Here is a 17,149-nt window from a genome sequence, read left to right as displayed (position 1 = left end):
AAAGGTATGTACCTCTGGAAGAAGACAGTTGATTGTTGAGTCTCATTCCTGGGTCGTCAAACACCAATGCTTTGGTTTGGTCGTCTGGTTGAACCATCACCCCAAAGCATCGGTATTTGATGACCTGGGAATGAGACTCAACAATCACCTGTCTTTCTCCAGAGTTACATACAGCACCTTTAAATCTCACAAATATGCACAGCTGCTTTTCATCAGAATGACATGAAATTCACAAGAATGTTGTGCAGTTACGAGGCTTTGGTGAATCGGACTTGGAGCATTCAAAGGAGCAAATTTCACAGAAGAAAAAGAGACTCAGGATAAGTATAGGAAAATGCTCTTGCATAAGGCCCAGTGAGCCCAAGCATGAAGCCACAGCTACACAGGGATGACTTTAAAAACACGCTGATGAAATCATTAAACACCTGGCAGAACAAGAATTAGACACATCTATTTATGATCCAAAATAGTATCAGGAAAAAACACTCCCAGTTTTGTCTTCATTTTATTTGGTTATCTTCCTGCTGATGAAGCTTATTAGAATTTTTGAGAGAGCACACAGGAGAGAAAAGGTGAGCATGAAAATGAAAACTTTAAGGAATCCAGAACTTTTTGTTTGGATCTTACTGCATTGTGGGGACATACTGTTATATCCCCGGTCTAGGGGAACCCAGACATAACATGATGTGTGACTCCCCACTCTTCCCACTCCCAAGAAAGGCCAAGGTTTAAAAACCCTCTGACTCCAAGTGGGCCAATCCGGTGTCAGCAACCTTCATGTGCCAGCCCAGTCAGCATTCACCACCTGCCTCACAACAACATATCAAGCTTCAACACATGCACACACTCTGACAGGAGGAGAGAGAACACCTTAAAGGTCACACAGATCAACACAAGGAAAATACTCAAAAAATAATGACCTGGGTCATAACAATACTAATAAGTACAGATAAAACTGATAGCAACAGTCAGTTAGTTCCCTCACAGTATATTAAATGCACTGCTGCAGTAACAGAGAGCAGGTGCCAGTCCTGCTCAGTTTCTCCTCCACTGTGTTTACCTGCCACTGCACATAGGGCCAAGCAGTCACACAAGAGTCACATGCTGCAGTGTTTACAGAGCCACATGCCAACACACTTTCAATGAATGATACATTTAAAACTGGTTTAACCATCTCATGATGAGTAAAACTGAAACTTAACTTTACTTGGTCACCCATTTATCAGTAAAGAGTGTTGAACTTTACTAGAAACATTTTCAAAGTAGCTGTCCAATGCTGCTGAACTGTAACTGTCCGCAGTGATAAGATGCTGCAGACTCCTCAATGACCCCCAAAATAATACATCTTTACCTTTTTCAACACTTTTTTTATCTTCTAATTTACCACAATGTTATCTTGTGTGCGCAGGATAAAAGTCCATCTTTTAGGATGCCTGGGCATGAGGATGTTGCTTTGGTGAGTCTAATCTCACCAAGTACATGTTTTGAGCTACTTGTTCTTTCATTTAGTGTTCCCATTCTGCTACTTTATACTTTCACTTCACTTCATTGATCTGACTGCTGTAGTTACTGCTTCATGTGGAGATTTTACAAACAAAACACATGGTTAGTTTAAAGAAAGGTGATACATTGTTATAGATTCAACCACCCAACAGTCTATAAAGTGGTTAAAATTTGCTCCACCTCAACTACAACATTAAAATGCTGCGTACACATTAATGTAGATATGTTTATACATGTCTGTGTTATTAATACTCGTCAAAAAGATAAAACAGAAGGACTTGAATGGGGATGTGACAAAAACAAGACTGTACTGATGAACTGGAAAGTGTTTACATTAAGTATAATAGGTGTGAGATATAATTTTTCTGATGTAAAGATAGTGTGATGGACTTTTAAAGAGATTTGCATCTCTGTCGTTCAAAGTCATCACTATACCATGTTGTGACATAATGTTTGTTAATTAATAAATAGTTAAATGGTTAATAAGTCATATAATAAGACAATCCCTGTATTTTTAGTCATATGTTAAGATATATATAAAAAATAATGTCAGGTTACAAAAATATTGGTTTGGTCGTCTGGTTGAACCATCACCCCAAAGCGTCGGTATTTGATGACCTGGGAATGAGACTCAACAATCACCTGTCTTTCTCCAGAGTTACATACAGCACCTTTAAATCTCACAAATATGCACAGCTGCTTTTCATCAGAATGACATGAAATTCACAAGAATGTTGTGCAGTTACGAGGCTTTGGTGAATCGGACTTGGAGCACTCAACGGAGCAAACTTCACAGAAGAAAAAGAGACTCAGGATAAGTATAGGAAAATGCTCTTGCATAAGGCCCAGTGAGCCCAAGCATAAAGCCACAGCTACACAGGGATGGCTGTAAAAACACGCTGATGAAATCATTAAAAGTTAGACACATCTATTTATGACCCAAAACAGTACCAGGAAAAACCACTCCCAGTTTTGTCTTCACTTTATTTGGTTATCTTCCTGCTGATGAAGCTTATTAGAATTTTTGAGAGAGCACACAGGAGAGAAAAGGTGAGCATGAAAACAAAAACTTTAAAGAATCCAGAACTTTTTGTTTGGACCTTACTGCATTGTGGGTACATACTGTTATATCCCCGGTCTAGGGGAACCCAGACATAACATGATGTGTGACTCCCCACTCTTCCCACTCCCAAGAAAGGCCAAGGTTTAAAAACCTTCTGACTCCAAGTGGGCCAATCCGGTGTCAGCAACCTTCATGTGCCAGCCCAATCAGCATTCACCACCTGCCTCGCAACAACCAATCAAGCTTCAACACATGCACACACTCTGACAGGAGGAGAGAGAACACCTTAAAGGTCACACAGATCAACACAAGGAAAATACTCAAAAAATAATGACCTGGGTCATAACAATACTAATAAGTACAGATAAAACTGATAGCAACAGTCAGTTAGTTCCCTCACAGTATATTAAATGCACTGCTGCAGTAACAGAGAGCAGGTGCCAGTCCTGCTCAGTTTCTCCTCCACTGTGTTTACCTGCCACTGCACATAGGGCCAAGCAGTCACACAAGAGTCACATGCTGCAGTGTTTACAGAGCAACATGCCAACACACTTTCAATGAATGATACATTTAAAACTGGTTTAACCATCTCATGATGAGTAAAACTGAAACTTAACTTTACTTTGTCACCCATTGATCAGTAAAGAGTGTTGAACTTTACTGGAAACATTTTCAAAGTAGCTGTCCAATGCTGCTGAACTGTAACTGTCCGCAGTGATAAGATGCTGCAGACTCCTCAATGACCCCCAAAATAATACATTTTTACCTTTTTCAACACTTTTTATCTTCTAATTTACCACAATGTTATCTTGTGTGCGCAGGATAAAAGTCCATCTTTTAGGATGCCTGGGCATGAGGATGTTGCTTTGGTGAGTCTAATCTCACCAAGTACATGTTTTGAGCTACTTGTTCTTTCATTTAGTGTTCCCATTCTGCGTTACTTTATACTTTCACTTCACTTCTTTGATCTGACTGCTGTAGTTACTGCTTCATGTGGAGATTTTACAAACAAAACACATGGTTAGTTTAAAGAAAGGTGATACATTGTTATAGATTCAACAACCCAACAGTCTATGAAGTGGTTAAAATTTGCTCCACCTCAACCAACTACAGCATTAAAATGCTGCGTACACATTAATGTAGACATGTTTATACATGTCTGTGTTTATTAATACTCGTCAAAAAGATAAAACAGAAGGACTTGAATGGGGATGTGACAAAAAAACAAGACTGTACTGATGAACTGGAAAGTGTTTACATTAAGTATAATAGGTGTGAGATATAATTTTTCTGATGTAAAGATAGTGTGATGGACTTTTAAAGAGATTTGCATCTCTGTCGTTCAAAGTCATCACTATACCATGTTGTGACATAATGTTTGTTAATTAATAAATAGTTAAATGGTTAATAAGTCATATAATAAGACAATCCCTGTATTTTTAGTCATATGTTAAGACATATAAAAAAAATAATGTCAGGTTACAAAAATATTGGTTTGGTCGTCTGGTTGAACCATCACCCCAAAGCGTCGGTATTTGATGACCTGGGAATGAGACTCAACAATCACCTGTCTTTCTCCAGAGTTACATACAGCACCTTTAAATCTCACAAATATGCACAGCTGCTTTTCATCAGAATGACATGAAATTCACAAGAATGTTGTGCAGTTACGAGGCTTTGGTGAATCGGACTTGGAGCACTCAACGGAGCAAACTTCACAGAAGAAAAAGAGACTCAGGATAAGTATAGGAAAATGCTCTTGCATAAGGCCCAGTGAGCCCAAGCATGAAGCCACAGCTACACAGGGATGACTTTAAAAACATGCTGATGAACTCATTAAGCACCTGGCAGAACAAAAAGTTAGACACACCTATTTATGACCCAAAACAGTACCAGGAAAAACCACTCCCAGTTTTGTCTTCATTTTATTTGGTTATCTTCCTGCTGATGAAGCTTATTAGAATTTTTGAGAGAGCACAGGAGAGAAAAGGTGAGCATGAAAACAAAAACTTTAAAGAATCCAGAACTTTTGTTTGGACCTTATTGCATTGTGGGGACATACTGTTATATCCCGGTCTAGGGAACCCAGACATAACATGATGTGTGACTCCCACTCTTCCCACTCCCAAGAAAGGCCAAGGTTTAAAACCTTCTGACTCCAAGTGGGCCAATCCGGTGTCAGCAACCTTCATGTGCCAGCCCAATCAGCATTCACCACCTGCCTCACAACAACCAATCAAGCTTCAACACATGCACACACTCTGACAGGAGGAGAGAGAACACCTTAAAGGTCACACAGATCAACACAAGGAAAATACTCAAAAATAATGACCTGGGGGTCATAACAATACTAATAAGTACAGATAAAACTGATAGCAACAGTCAGTTAGTTCCCTCACAGTATATTAAATGCACTGCTGCAGTAACAGAGAGCAGGTGCCAGTCCTGCTCAGTTTCTCCTCCACTGTGTTTACCTGCCACTGCACATAGGGCCAAGCAGTCACACAAGAGTCACATGCTGCAGTGTTTACAGAGCAACATGCCAACACACTTTCAATGAATGATACATTTAAAACTGGTTTAACCATCTCATGATGAGTAAAACTGAAACTTAACTTTACTTGGTCACCCATTTATCAGTAAAGAGTGTTGAACTTTACTGGAAACATTTTCAAAGTAGCTGTCCAATGCTGCTGAACTGTAACTGTCCGCAGTGATAAGATGCTGCAGACTCCTCAATGACCCCCAAAATAATACATCTTTACCTTTTTCAACACTTTTTTTATCTTCTAATTTACCACAATGTTATCTTGTGTGCGCAGGATAAAAGTCCATCTTTTAGGATGCCTGGGCATGAGGATGTTGCTTTGGTGGAGTCTAATCTCACCAAGTACATGTTTTGAGCTACTTGTTCTTTCATTTAGTGTTCCCATTCTGCGTTACTTTATACTTTCACTTCACTTCATTGATCTGACTGCTGTAGTTACTGCTTCATGTGGAGATTTTACAAACAAAACACATGGTTAGTTTAAAGAAAGGTGATACATTGTTATAGATTCAACCACCCAACAGTCTATAAAGTGGTTAAAATTTGCTCCACCTCAACTACAACATTAAAATGCTGCGTACACATTAATGTAGATATGTTTATACATGTCTGTGTTTATTAATACTCGTCAAAAAGATAAAACAGAAGGACTTGAATGGGGATGTGACAAAAAAACAAGACTGTACTGATGAACTGGAAAGTGTTTACATTAAGTATAATAGGTGTGAGATATAATTTTTCTGATGTAAAGATAGTGTGATGGACTTTTAAAGAGATTTGCATCTCTGTCGTTCAAAGTCATCACTATACCATGTTGTGACATAATGTTTGTTAATTAATAAATAGTTAAATGGTTAATAAGTCATATAATAAGACAATCCCTGTATTTTTAGTCATATGTTAAGATATATATAAAAAATAATGTCAGGTTACAAAAATATTGGTTTGGTCGTCTGGTTGAACCATCACCCCAAAGCGTCGGTATTTGATGACCTGGGAATGAGACTCAACAATCACCTGTCTTTCTCCAGAGTTACATACAGCACCTTTAAATCTCACAAATATGCACAGCTGCTTTTCATCAGAATGACATGAAATTCACAAGAATGTTGTGCAGTTACGAGGCTTTGGTGAATCGGACTTGGAGCACTCAACGGAGCAAACTTCACAGAAGAAAAAGAGACTCAGGATAAGTATAGGAAAATGCTCTTGCATAAGGCCCAGTGAGCCCAAGCATAAAGCCACAGCTACACAGGGATGACTTTAAAAACATGCTGATGAACTCATTAAGCACCTGGCAGAACAAAAAGTTAGACACACCTATTTATGACCCAAAACAGTACCAGGAAAAACCACTCCCAGTTTTGTCTTCATTTTATTTGGTTATCTTCCTGCTGATGAAGCTTATTAGAATTTTTGAGAGAGCGCACAGGAGAGAAAAGGTGAGCATGAAAACAAAAACTTTAAAGAATCCAGAACTTTTTGTTTGGACCTTATTGCATTGTGGGGACATACTGTTATATCCCCGGTCTAGGGGAACCCAGACATAACATGATGTGTGACTCCCCACTCTTCCCACTCCCAAGAAAGGCCAAGGTTTAAAAACCTTCTGACTCCAAGTGGGCCAATCCGGTGTCAGCAACCTTCATGTGCCAGCCCAATCAGCATTCACCACCTGCCTTGCAACAACCAATCAAGCTTCAACACATGCACACACTCTGACAGGAGGAGAGAGAACACCTTAAAGGTCACACAGATCAACACAAGGAAAATACTCAAAAAATAATGACCTGGGTCATAACAATACTAATAAGTACAGATAAAACTGATAGCAACAGTCAGTTAGTTCCCTCACAGTATATTAAATGCACTGCTGCAGTAACAGAGAGCAGGTGCCAGTCCTGCTCAGTTTCTCCTCCACTGTGTTTACCTGCCACTGCACATAGGGCCAAGCAGTCACACAAGAGTCACATGCTGCAGTGTTTACAGAGCAACATGCCAACACACTTTCAATGAATGATACATTTAAAACTGGTTTAACCATCTCATGATGAGTAAAACTGAAACTTAACTTTACTTTGTCACCCATTGATCAGTAAAGAGTGTTGAACTTTACTGGAAACATTTTCAAAGTAGCTGTCCAATGCTGCTGAACTGTAACTGTCCGCAGTGATAAGATGCTGCAGACTCCTCAATGACCCCCAAAATAATACATTTTTACCTTTTTCAACACTTTTTTTATCTTCTAATTTACCACAATGTTATCTAGTGTGCAGGATAAAAGTCCATCTTTTAGGATGCCTGGGCATGAGGATGTTGCTTTGGTGAGTCTAATCTCACCAAGTACATGTTTTGAGCTACTTGTTCTTTCATTTAGTGTTCCCATTCTGCGTTACTTTATACTTTCACTTCACTTCTTTGATCTGACTGCTGTAGTTACTGCTTCATGTGGAGATTTTACAAACAAAACACATGGTTAGTTTAAAGAAAGGTGATACATTGTTATAGATTCAACAACCCAACAGTCTATGAAGTGGTTAAAATTTGCTCCACCTCAACCAACTACAGCATTAAAATGCGTACACATTAATGTAGACATGTTTATACATGTCTGTGTTTATTAATACTCACAAAAAGATAAAACAGAAGGACTTGAATGGGGATGTGACAAAAAAACAAGACTGTACTGATGAACTGGAAAGTGTTTACATTAAGTATAATAGGTGTGAGATATAATTTTTCTGATGTAAAGATAGTGTGATGGACTTTTAAAGAGATTTGCATCTCTGTCGTTCAAAGTCATCACTATACCATGTTGTGACATAATGTTTGTTAATTAATAAATAGTTAAATGGTTAATAAGTCATATAATAAGACAATCCCTGTATTTTTAGTCATATGTTAAGATATATATAAAAAAATAATGTCAGGTTACAAAAATATTGGTTTGGTCGTCTGGTTGAACCATCACCCCAAAGCGTCGGTATTTGATGACCTGGGAATGAGACTCAACAATCACCTGTCTTTCTCCAGAGTTACATACAGCACCTTTAAATCTCACAAATATGCACAGCTGCTTTTCATCAGAATGACATGAAATTCACAAGAATGTTGTGCAGTTACGAGGCTTTGGTGAATCGGACTTGGAGCACTCAACGGAGCAAACTTCACAGAAGACAAGAGACTCAGGATAAGTATAGGAAAATGCTCTTGCATAAGGCCCAGTGAGCCCAAGCATGAAGCCACAGCTACACAGGGATGACTTTAAAAACATGCTGATGAACTCATTAAGCACCTGGCAGAACAAAAAGTTAGACACACCTATTTATGACCCAAAACAGTACCAGGAAAAACCACTCCCAGTTTTGTCTTCATTTTATTTGGTTATCTTCCTGCTGATGAAGCTTATTAGAATTTTTGAGAGCGCACAGGAGAGAAAAGGTGAGCATGAAAACAAAAACTTTAAAGAATCCAGAACTTTTGTTTGGACCTTATTGCATTGTGGGGACATACTGTTATATCCCGGTCTAGGGAACCCAGACATAACATGATGTGTGACTCCCCACTCTTCCCACTCCCAAGAAAGGCCAAGGTTTAAAAACCTTCTGACTCCAAGTGGGCCAATCCGGTGTCAGCAACCTTCATGTGCCAGCCCAATCAGCATTCACCACCTGCCTCACAACAACCAATCAAGCTTCAACACATGCACACACTCTGACAGGAGGAGAGAGAACACCTTAAAGGTCACACAGATCAACACAAGGAAAATACTCAAAAAATAATGACCTGGGTCATAACAATACTAATAAGTACAGATAAAACTGATAGCAACAGTCAGTTAGTTCCCTCACAGTATATTAAATGCACTGCTGCAGTAACAGAGAGCAGGTGCCAGTCCTGCTCAGTTTCTCCTCCACTGTGTTTACCTGCCACTGCACATAGGGCCAAGCAGTCACACAAGAGTCACATGCTGCAGTGTTTACAGAGCAACATGCCAACACACTTTCAATGAATGATACATTTAAAACTGGTTTAACCATCTCATGATGAGTAAAACTGAAACTTAACTTTACTTGGTCACCCATTTATCAGTAAAGAGTGTTGAACTTTACTGGAAACATTTTCAAAGTAGCTGTCCAATGCTGCTGAACTGTAACTGTCCGCAGTGATAAGATGCTGCAGACTCCTCAATGACCCCAAAATAATACATCTTTACCTTTTTCAACACTTTTTTTATCTTCTAATTTACCACAATGTTATCTTGTGTGCGCAGGATAAAAGTCCATCTTTTAGGATGCCTGGGCATGAGGATGTTGCTTTGGTGGAGTCTAATCTCACCAAGTACACATTTTGAGCTACTTGTTCTTTAATTTAGTGTTCCCATTCTGCATTACTTTATACTGTCACTTCACTTCATTGATCTGACTGCTGTAGTTACTGCTTCATGTGGAGATTTTACAAACAAAACACATGGTTAGTTTAAAGAAAGGTGATACATTGTTATAGATTCAACCACCCAACAGTCTATAAAGTGGTTAAAATTTGCTCCACCTCAACCAACTACAACATTAAAATGCTGCGTACACATTAATGTAGATATGTTTATACATGTCTGTGTTTATTAATACTCGTCAAAAAGATAAAACAGAAGGACTTGAATGGGGATGTGACAAAAAAACAAGACTGTACTGATGAACTGGAAAGTGTTTACATTAAGTATAATAGGTGTGAGATATAATTTTTCTGATGTAAAGATAGTGTGATGGACTTTTAAAGAGATTTGCATCTCTGCCGTTCAAAGTCATCACTATACCATGTTGTGACATAATGTTTGTTAATTAATAAATAGTTAAATGGTTAATAAGTCATATAATAAGACAGTCCCTGTATTTTTAGTCATATGTTAAGATATATATAAAAAAATAATGTCAGGTTACAAAAATATTGGTTTGGTCGTCTGGTTGAACCATCACCCCAAAGCGTCGGTATTTGATGACCTGGGAATGAGACTCAACAATCACCTGTCTTTCTCCAGAGTTACATACAGCACCTTTAAATCTCACAAATATGCACAGCTGCTTTTCATCAGAATGACATGAAATTCACAAGAATGTTGTGCAGTTTCACTTCACTTCATTGATCTGACTGCTGTAGTTACTGCTTCATGTGGAGATTTTACAAACAAAACACATGGTTAGTTTAAAGAAAGGTGACACACTGTTATAGATTCAACCACCCAACAGTCTATGAAGTGGTTAAAATTTGCTCCACCTCAACCAACTACAACATTAAAATGCTGCGTACACATTAATGTAGCAGCAATAATCATCCAAAAGGTTATATATAATCATATGAAAATCACAGTGGCCATTTGTCTGCAATACAAATAGTTTCATTTTGGCACTTAAAGTTCATATTGCTGATAATATTTACTAAGTGCCTAACTTCCTCCATCATTGTGTCACAGCAGGGTGTAACCAAACACCATTGCAGACAAAATAAACCCCCTCATGGCAAAAGAACTTGTCCATGGCAGTGGCCCCCCAGCAGGACAGTGCACCATGCCACACCACAAACACTGCTCAGGAATGACCCGAGGAACGGAACAAAGAACTCAAGGTGTCGACTTTGCCTCCAAATACCCCAGATCTCAATCTGATCGGACATTTGTGGGACGTGCTGGTACACTTGAGGTGCCCCAGATCCACAGTGGGTGCTCCTAGGACTGGAGTTGACTCTGACCTGTCAAGGCATGGACACAGGACCTCTGGGTGGTGCACCATAGTGTCTGGCACCAGGGTGTTGGCTTCAGATCTTTTGAGTCCTGTGGTATGTGAGGTGGGGTGCCAACACATCTTACAGATGTTTGATCAGATAGGGATCTGGTGAATTTGGAGGCCAGGTCGACACCTTCAGCTCTTTGTCGTGTTTCTAAGGCTGTTCCTGAGCAGTTTGTCTGGTGTGGCATGGTGCCACTGCTACTGGGGACTGCCACTGCCATGAAGGGGGGTATCTGGTCTGCACTGGTGTTTAGGTGGGTGGAGGGTGGCAAGTAGCATCCACATGTCAGAACCAAAGGTTTCCCCACAGAACATTGCATTGTAACAAGATGATCAATGTTGTTCACTTCACCCGTCAGTGGTTTCAATGTTTTGGCTGATAGGTGTATGTGTGAGATATAATATTTCTGATGTAATGATAGTGTGATGGATTTGTTTCCTTCAAAGTCATCATTATACCATGTTGTGACATAATGTTTGTGACGGAATAAATAGTTAAATGGTTAATAAGTCACATAATAAGACAATCCCTGTATGTTTAGTCATATGTTAAGATAGATATAATAAAATCATGTCAGGTTACAAATGTTTCGAGGCTTGATTGAAAATAAAAAAAAGTCAGTCTATGAATAAATGATGGAAATACTTTCAAATAAAATAAAAGAGCTTTACTGCCAACATGTGGTGCACACTGTTGGCTAACATGCATGCTACAGCACACCCTGTTTTGAAAAGCACTGAAAGGCACACTAAAGGCTGATTAAAGTGGTTCCCTTGTTAAAAAGCTAATGGAATTTTTCCATTGAACTATGGATTATTGCCGAAAATAAACTCTGTGGCAAACAAACTCTTAAACACTCACTTAAACACTTTGTTCAGCAAAAAAAAAAAAAAAAAACATCACAAATGAACACCACTTACATGATTTTTTGAAACCACACCACAGTCACATGACTTCAACATCACCACCACAACAAGGCTGTGAAGCCGTGTTGGGTTTGATGACCTTCCGTTGTCACTTGTAGCCACTTATTAGCAACTCTCTTTTTAAAGACTCATAAAGGCTTCCAAATTCACAAGTGGGGTATGTACTGACGTGTATGTTGTCAAACAAAATGTGAAAATCTGCACACAGACCACCGACCTTATTTAAGGTATCTAACCAAAAACCCATTCCAAAAAATACATTGACTTCAACTGAACTGAAGCCAATTTAGTTCCCGGTTTCAAGATGTATTACTGCAACACTCAATTAAGCATTCAGAAATATCCTAAATTGTACATCTGAAATATCAGGAAACTGTCCAGTAACACATATTTCGATTAAAGTTCTGGTTCTTTTCTCCCACTGTGAACACACTGCCTGCACTCATCTATGTATAATTTACACACTTCTGTGTGAACTCACTTTTTGTTCACTCCACATGGGTATTTTTATACAACTACACTAAGTGGCCACAAGATGACACTGTTGCTCAAATCTTTAGAGTTCAGTCTGCTTTGTTCCAATAAAATGTGCTCTGCTGCACCATATGCCCAACTAAGTAGTACTCTTTGGTCCCCTGGGGACTTTGGTCTTTCCTTCTATGATGATGACGCCCCATCTTGTTAGTAAGTGTATCCAGAAGTATTTGTATCTCAACAAAGGAGGTTGGACATCTCTAGTATTATCATTGTTGGGTGCTGTTGGGTTTCCTGAGTTGTAGCGATATATTTATCTAAAATTTTAATTTTAATTCTGTAAGTTATGTGTGATGTTGTCCCCCAGTCCTATCCAAAATGGGAACATGACCGTTTTATACTAGTTTTCTAGTTTTGACATCATAGGTGGAGGTTTTAAGACACTTTCTGTGCAGATATTAATTATAGGCTGTAGTTGCTGTAGTGTCAGATATCCTCAGAAGCTTTGACAACTGACATCAGAATTGTTATCCGACTAGGCTGATAGGGTGGTTGGTTTTCTTGGCGTCATCAAGATGATAAAACCTTATTTTTGGGCCAAGGTCCTCATGTCATGGCTGGTGAGTGTGAGACAACAGGGACAGGACCCAAATGCAGATATCTGAGCTGACAGAAACAGTTCAGGGTTTAATAGCAACCAAAAAAGAAAGCAACAAAAGCATCAGGAAACTTGAGGCAGTCCAAAAATAGGCAAGTAACAGATAATTGAATGCAGATTACAGTGTCTAGAAAGCAAAAGTATTAGGCACTTTGACAACGTGGCAGGGAATGAATGCAAAGTGACTGATGAGGTAATGAGATGCAGGTGTGTGTCGATCATGGGGCGGTCAGGTGATGAGGAAAGGAGGTCCAGTCTGAGGACATCTGGTGGATGGAAGGAGAATGGCAGTGGTTTGGTTTGGGGAAAGAGTCTTTTCTAGGGAAAACATTTTGACATGTCATAGTAGGAAACACACACGTGCAAATAATGACATTAATAATGGCTGAATTCCATTAAGCTGCTTTGATTTCAGGTTCCTGCGTGCCTGCTCACTCTTATTGGGACACTTAAATATAACAGAGCCATCGTTCATGTTATCAGTAACACCTGTGCTTTTCCTACTATGACAAGTCAAACTGTCTGCTGTGATAAAAGCCTACATGTGGCTGTAGATGAGGGACAGAGAAACAGACCGTTATGTAAACTTGGTTGCTAATGTTGTAAATTTTTACTTGATTTCCGATGATATTTCTGCTGGAACATGTGTGGCTGTTAAGAACATTTTATTGATGATTTTTCACGGGAAAAAAAAGTGTAGCTATTCCCCGTTACAATCATTCCCCAAGTACGGTACACCTGAAAGACCTGAAGACCTGAAAACGCTGACTTTTTCAGGAGGGGGGCTTAAAGAGACGGTGTTACAGCACAGAAAGTATGAGGAAATTGTGGTTAAGAAACCTTAAATACAAGTATGAACCTGCAAATTAGCATGACAGGTCCTCTTAAATTCAACCCCTCCCATTTGATCAACCTCTCTGTCATTCTATTAAGATTTTCTTAAATGAGGCATACGACTGCACTTTACTTTGCTGCTTAGAGGGAGACGCAACATAGTTTTTATCTCACACATTCATCTGGCTGCTCTTCTTACTTAGAATTTAAATATAGGACCTTGAATGGAGAACTGTTGTGGTTGGATTTGACTGCTTCTTCCAACTCTGAGGGCCGTGCACTCCAAACCAAAAACCAAATTCAAGGACTCATAGCCGCAGCATGTGGGTAATGAAGGATTTCTTCCTCATAATGCTACTGTTCCCCAACTGCCTGAGCCCCAGTAATCAGCCTTAAAACCAGGAAAGTCTGGCTGCTTTTGTCCACCGAATGGTACTTTTATCCACACGTGAGGGAACAAAAAGAAAAGCCTCTTGGCCTGCAAGACTTAGCTGTGAACCCCTTCCCCCTGGTCTGCATTAGTAATGATTGCAGATATTTGGAATACTTCAGCATCTTTAAAGTCCTTGGCCACTGAGTCCCTGCTGCTTTGGTAAATTGTCAATGTGACTGACAGGAGGCCCACACACAACGTAAATGCTTTAAGCTGCTGTTACCCTACAGTTATCCTCCTCTAGCTATTAAAGCCAAGTCTTCATTTAGTTTCTTGAGCCCTGGGATCATACAGCTTACTGCTCAAGACTGCTCACATTTCAAATCTACCATTACCTGATAGCAGCATGAAAAGATGTAAGGAGAAGAAGTACTGAAACTTTTCCAGATACTCTCCATTTTATGTGGTGAGCAATGTGGTAGTTGCTGAAGCAGTCTCTTTCCACCGGGGGAAGTCTGATCTTGACAATTTATGAACTCATAATACATATTTTTAGGTAAAATCTTAAACTAACTATACAATAGTTTGATTTAAATTGTGGTTGACTATAAAGTTTGGAATTGTAGATATTTACATTTCTTTTTTATTTTTTATTTTCTTGTCTTTTCTTTTCCTAAAAAAATACTTTTCCTTCATGTCTTTAATTAAAGCTTAGGTTGGGACATTTTCTGAAATTAACTTTGTGTTATATACGCTAAAAAAATAAAAAATCATGTTCCATTGTCTGTTGCCTGGTAGCGTTTCTCATGAGATTACCTCACATGAATGAAAACAACCAATCAGAGCCGCAGAGTCTCTGAAGCAGCTGTTAATCATGTCGATCACTACTGTGAACGACGGTCAAACTAGGCAGCAAATAAGATTCTGTTACGGCATTGCCTGTTTCTTGCCACTAATGTTTTCAGAAACATATTTTAGCGTACTGTTTAGCTGTAAATGAGAAAGTTTGTGATCCAGCTGCCATGTTGTAAACAGCCAGGCCAAAAACTCAGCTACGCCCCCCTGGCCAGAGAAAAATGTTCTAATTTTACAACTTAACAGTACACTAAAATATGTTTCTGAAAACAGAATCTTGATCCATATTTGATCAGCGCTGCCTATTTCGACAGTTTGGCTGCAGAACATGAGCAGTGATTGACAGTTGTGTTAGAGATTGGCTGTTTTTGGTGCACCCAGTAGCTTTTCGCAAATGCCATCAGAAGCAGCAGGAGGAGCAGGTGGGGCATGATCTTTTTTTGTAGATTCATGTAATACCGTTTAGATGTAGTGACAGTCTCAGCAAATATGACAAAAGGTTATTTTCATGATAGTTACTGACTGTAGCTTTTACCATGACAACCTGGGGAAACTAAGTCTGCTGAGGAAGATCATGTGATATTTCCAAAAGCTCCAGAACAGCTGCCAGAGGACCTTGAGGTATATCTGTTATAAAAGCATGGTAATTTTCCCGTTATATTTGCTTTTTTTTCCCTTGAGGATTACTAGATCATTTTGCCTCTTAAAATGATTCAAATAAAACAAGGCAAAGACAGAAATCACTCTTTGGTTGAAGATGTCACTGCTGGTGGACACATGCAAAAAATATTTAATTATTAATAATACTATTCAGCCAAGAGTCAACCATTTTTTAGAATATATTATTTAAATGGTTCACTCTGTGGGATTTAGGGGGATATACTGGCAGAGATGAAATATAATATACAGTTTATAATTACCTGGATATAAGAATCATTGTGTTTTTGTTACCTTAGAATGAGCCATTTATATCTGCATAAGGAGCTGGCCCTCATCCACAGAGTCTGCCATGTTGCATCGCCATGTTCCTACAGTAGCCAAGAACGGACAAACCAAACACTGGCTCTAGATAGGGTCATTTGTGTTTTTGCGTCACCCACTGTAGTTGGCAGCCCCTCTGTGTTGAACCGAACAGTACCAGAAAAACATAGATTTTTAATGTTAAACTGCTTTAATCAGTGTTTTTACTGGTTTAGATCACCGGGTCCATTTTTCATGGAGCAGAAAAGATCTCTACGGATAATTCGGCTCCCGGAAAAAAACCTCCTGAACATCTGGATCTTAAGTTATCAGAGAAAAAGGTGAGCACACATTAGCAGGTGCTAGGCTGGCAGCCCATCTGCGACACGTCGAACGGCCTTGGAAAGACATTGATTGTAACATGAAACTGCTTTATTCAGTGTTTTTACTGGTTTTAATCTCCTGCTCCATTTGTTTTGGAGAATAAGAGAAGTCTGCAGATAATTCAGCTCCCGGTGAAAACCTTCTAAACAAGGAACACTGAAGGAATCATAACCAGGGTTCGTGCTCGGCCCACAGGAGAAGTTTCAGATGGTTGCAATCTGCAGTCCTCACCACCAGACTACTCTAAATGCTACATACTGCTCCTTTAATGGCAAAATTGCGTACGATCGGCCTGAGTCCTATAATAGGGACACTTGAATGGGTTAAAACTATGCAAGTGGCTGGTATAAAGTAAGCCCCATGTATATGTCAGCCATACCGGACTTCTCCAAATCTAAACAAGACCTGCCAGTGAGCTTTGCTTTGTATCATCTTAACGCTGTGAAACCTCGTATGTCCTAAAGGGTAGGGTTTTTTTTTTTTTAGAGAATAAGGAACACATAGATGACGTTTTGACAATATGCAATCACTTTTCAAGGGACTTTGTGAGCGTAAGAGGTTGGAGAACTTTGTCAGTCCAGGAAAATGTAATCCTTAAATATGCCTTAAAGCAGATATGAGGTTTTCACCTGACAGTGATGATGAGCTCGCTCCATTAGACAGAGGAGAGGCCTGCAAAAAGTGTGTTCTTTGTTTAGAAAAGTATTTAGTGAAAGCCAATAAAGGAAACAAAGGGGAAAAGCATGCATGCATCATGCTCATGGCCTCATTGCTTACTTTTTTTTCCAAC

This window comes from Epinephelus fuscoguttatus, linkage group LG7, assembly GCF_011397635.1.
Source record: "Epinephelus fuscoguttatus linkage group LG7, E.fuscoguttatus.final_Chr_v1".
Classification (NCBI taxonomy): domain Eukaryota; kingdom Metazoa; phylum Chordata; class Actinopteri; order Perciformes; family Serranidae; genus Epinephelus; species Epinephelus fuscoguttatus.
The sequence above is the reverse complement of the archived record's forward strand: the minus strand, read 5'-3'. Positions refer to the sequence as shown.